The sequence below is a fragment of the Rhynchophorus ferrugineus genome, unplaced genomic scaffold (assembly GCF_030347505.1).
Source record: "Rhynchophorus ferrugineus isolate W39M unplaced genomic scaffold, kcgeb_rfMv2 rfM3, whole genome shotgun sequence".
Taxonomy (NCBI): domain Eukaryota; kingdom Metazoa; phylum Arthropoda; class Insecta; order Coleoptera; family Curculionidae; genus Rhynchophorus; species Rhynchophorus ferrugineus.
The window spans coordinates 48,247,157-48,251,855 of record NW_027472582.1 but is presented as its reverse complement, the minus strand read 5'-3'; the positions used below and the strand labels follow the sequence as shown (position 1 = coordinate 48,251,855).

Genomic DNA, 4,699 nt, shown 5'->3' with positions numbered 1-4,699 from the left:
TCAGAATGAGTAAACTGAGAATAATTGAAACACTTGGTCTCGTTTCATTGTTTCATCAGAGAATGGCATCACAACTCCAAACTCCAGGAAGATGAAAAAACAAGTATTGAGAGTATGCCCCGAGCATTACTGCAAAGGGTGGCATTACTAAATATTCAAATTAATTCTATTATTTTGTAATAATATTGAAATTACTAAATCGAAGATTATAAAACTGTTTTATGTATTTTTTTGAAGTTTTTTGATCCTAATAGATTTTTATACAAATACATAAGAGATCCCCAACTAATAATTTGTTAAATAAATTAAACTAGAAAATTAAATAATCTCAATATACATTGTCCCTAATAATTTGGCTACCTAATGGTTAAACAATATCAAATATATACAAATAATATTAAGGAAAAATTATTACATAGTGAATAACTAGTTGCGTAAACATGTGTAATTAAGCCAGCTTGGTGGCGCAGTAGTAAAGGCGATGGAACGGTCCTCCAACTGTTGCAATAGCCGCTGCTGGGGTATGGTTGTAAATTTATGTTTGTGGGTGTTTAAAATTTGTGATTGTCCTAGGCAAGAGTGTAAAATCCAACAAGAATATTTTCCTTGATCGGCGGGTTAAGACCCCAGATGTCTTCTGGGATGATTTCTAAGTTGGTTACTCACCACCAGTCGGTAGGCTTCATGCTGATGACCATGGTTCGGAGCCCACGTTAAATTGTAGGTCCAGTCCAGATAAAAAACCCCTAGTTGGTAAAAGGAGACTTTTAAAATATATTTTAAAAAAACATGTGTAATTTAAATAAATTTAAATAAAAAAAAAGTAGTTTACCACCCTCTTAATTTGATGAAAATCAGTTTCCTGTAAAAAACTGAAGTGTTAGGAATACCAAAAGTCATTAACTAAATGTGATGAATAATCTGGGACGTTAAAAAATGGTATCTTAATTCACTTATGATTGGTCCAAAAGGTTATTATAATAATCTGAGTTTATTGTTAATGTTGACCAGTTCCTAGGATAGGAGATATCAAGAAAAAACGTCAACGTCAAATTTTAAATATGTTGGACGTTAATTCAAAATTATTTGTACTTTCCCAGGACAGTTATTCCTTGTCGGATTTACACTGGAGACATTTACGATTACAATTACAAACATAAAGTACATCCATACCTTACGGGATTCGAACTCACGACTGTCGCAGCGGTGAAAATATTATTATGATATAGTATTAAACTAAAACTAAATAAAAACACATTAAATGAAAATACTTATCAGTATAGAGAACAAAATGTTTTACACACTATGTAGGACATTACGATAAAATATTAATATATCTTGACATGTGTATGACAAAATTAAAACAAAAATAATTAGAAAAAGTTTCCTTCGAGCCGGATTTGAACCAGCGACCTATGGATAGCCGAATTACCCGTACCACTACAGTCCACCGCTCTACCAACTGAGCTATCGAAGGTATAGTGACGAGGGCGTCTTTACTGTAAATATTCAACAGAAATATTAAATTATGGTTTTAAATACTTTTATTTGAACTGTAACTTAAAATTAAAAATATGTAATTGAAATTTTAAAAAGGAATAAATAATATTTATCAGACACAATTATTAAAAATGAATATACAAAATGTAATATAATATATATATATATATATATATATATATATATATATATATATATATATATATATATATATATATATACATTTTTTAATAAGAAAATTAAATCAATTCGGTATTACGTCAAAATAAAAATCGAATTCCGGTTCGTGGCCAAATATAGGAGTAAAAAAGTGAACAAATACGCGAACCAAACAAGAGAATCCAACTTTTACTTTTGCAGCATTGTCGTTACATAAGCCAACGTCCATCTTTTCTCTTCGATACTCAAAACTCTCCGCTGACACAGTTTGCGGTTATTTTCACTTTCTGTCGAATGCCCAAACATGCATTTTTCACAATACCCCATTGGCCTCCAAACCTAAATTCGTTAAACCACAAATTAACTGTACATTTTCATTCAGGTTTTAGCGAATGTTCTACCTTATATAAGATTTTTAGGGTTCCAGTTTAAGTCAGTTAATTTAAGTCTACAATAGCTTTATTTGCTACTATTTGCTATACAACGTTTTGTCCTAATAATATAGGACTTTTTAATAATTATTAAATTCTTAAAAATAACGTGAATTAATACCATTATCATCCTAAAGTCATTTAAAACTGGTAAACTTGATATGTTTTTAACGTAGCCATTAATCTAAAAATTGCCACAGGTTGCCAACGTTAACCTACCTTTATTGAGAAGAATTATTATATATTAAGTTAAAGAAAAAATAACTTCAGATTTTCCTAACAGGGGTTTTAAAATTTTGTATATTTAGTATGCGTATATTTTTATCACTTTTTTCACTTAAATGACAAATGCAAAATATATTGCATCATTTTTTACAACTGTTGCTGCTGAAAATGTTCACAGAAACTTCACAAAAAGGGAAACATGTTTCGATTTATGTTCGAACCACACCTCAGTTATCCTTAAAATCTGTACATATTATATTATAGTTATACTCAAATATAACTTAAAACGCAAAACATTATCATCCATAGAAGCTTTTTTTTTCTTTTACCAGAATGATAAGTTAGAATCAAATGGTCTTTTGCTGATGTCGCTTCGGGTTCGGGATAGAGAAGTGTTTTGCAGGCGACAGAGACTCTGGGATACGACTGGGATTACCGCAATTGGTTTAACTATAGGGGTTTGTGGATAGATAAGGATATGATCAAGTTATTTTCGTGTTCTAAAGCGCCAAGGGAGAACCTAACATTGAGCATGTTCGTGAAACTTTTCAGTGTTCACGTTCCTCATAAACCATGAGACATTGAGTAAGGCGCGGACTTTGTTGGACTGGAACACTTGGAGTAGTGTAAGTTGTCTCTCAGAGACGTACCTGTACCACACCTGTGCTCCATAGGAAGTGCTTTTCTTCTTTATATGTTCCTTCCAGCGAAGTTTTGCGTCGAGATTCATTCCGAGATATTTAGCGTTGTTGCTATATGGAATAATAGTATTATTTAATGTTATGGGTGCTTGTACGGTATGTTTATAGGTGAACAGCACATGTACAGATTTACTTTCAGTAATTCTTATTTTCCAAGCTTGTCCTGTTGTAACTTGTCTGTTGTAAATTTCGTGAGGCTTCTTCACTATTGTCTCCGACAGCTATAATCGCAGTATCATCAGCAATCGTAATATTTTCCGCTTGTAGTGTATCACAAGTGTAGAGTAGATAGAGCATCGGTCCTAGTATACTTCCTTGCGGTATACCTGCTTTAGATTTTTTTATTGTAGAGTAAGCTTCTTCTTGTTTAACTCTAAACATTCTGGTTGTAATGTATGATTTTAATAGTTCGGAGTGTTGTTTTGGTAGCATTTTCTGTAGTTTATGAATAAGGCCTTCATGCCAAACCTTATCGAAAGCTTGTGCTACATTTAAAAATATAGCTGAGCATACTTTTCTAGTAGGCTTTTTCAATAACATCTGTTATCCTGTGGACCTGGTCAATTGTTGACTGCTTGTTAATAAACCCAAACTGGTGTGTTGGCATTAGGTTTTTTCTCTCTATGATCGGTTTTATTCTTTTCAACAGAAGTTTTTCTAAAACCTTAGATATTACTGGTAGCAGTGATATAGGTCTATAGGCTTTTATTTCGTTTGCTGACCCAGGTTTTGGGATCATTATAATTTCCGCCATCTTCCAAATGTATGGGATATGTTTTAATCTAATTCTCTTTCTTGGTAGTTTTTGCAGTAATTCTCCTGTTATTAAATCGTAGCCTGGTGATTTCCTGGGGTTAATGTCAGTTTTAATAACTTTGGTTAACTCTTTCGGCATGACTAATTCAATCGTCAAATTTTCAGCTTCTATGTCTGATATATTATATAATATGATATGTTACTATTATGCAACCAACCATACTTTGATATTTAAACCTATTATTTCGATTATGTGGAAACACGTTCTCGACACTGCAATATGACTCTCGGCAATTTTTTTACCCTTGTAACAAGAATGAAAAGTATTTTATGACGCGTAAAGAATGTTATTCCTAAATTACCTCCAAAAGCATTAATGCAGATAGTAAGCAAAATTATAACTGCAATAGTTTGAACCAATTAAAGGTGTGTTAGAAAAGACCTGGTTTATATAAGTGTAACATTAAAAAATTAAAAAATTTAGATGTTAAAACATCATTCAATATAGGAATCCACAAATTAGAAAATTACTGAAATAGGTGCAGTAAAATTTAACTAGAAAATAATGGCTTGGGGAAAATATAATATCGGTATATTGTTTATGTTTTTCATGTTTATATGTGCTAAATATGTTAATATATGCATGATAAAATATGTGCCGTTTTGAAAGATTGCCACTTTTCCGGGTTTCGTTTATTAATAAATTATTTCTAGTCGTTGCCGATTAACCTATACAATTTGTTTTTAGAATTAACTTAAAAAGTAGGTATATATCTAAGAAAACCCATCGGTTTTTTTAGTCTCTATAGTAATAATGTTTGTGTTTTTATTAACACTGCTGGTTTTTCTGTTAAATACACTTCACTGCACTACTAGATCAAACGGGTTGACTTTTTGGGAATGTTTGAGGGTTGCAATACTTAAAAA

General features: G+C 31.6%; 1 non-coding gene across 1 annotated transcript; it reads right to left on the bottom strand.

Annotated features, from left to right (window-relative positions):
- Positions 1-1,385: 1,385 nt before the first annotated feature.
- On the bottom strand, positions 1,386-1,477 carry TRNAY-GUA (transfer RNA tyrosine (anticodon GUA)). The gene is given in 2 exon segments: positions 1,386-1,421; positions 1,441-1,477. It is a non-coding gene; the product is annotated as a tRNA-Tyr (tRNA).
- Positions 1,478-4,699: the final 3,222 nt, after the last annotated feature.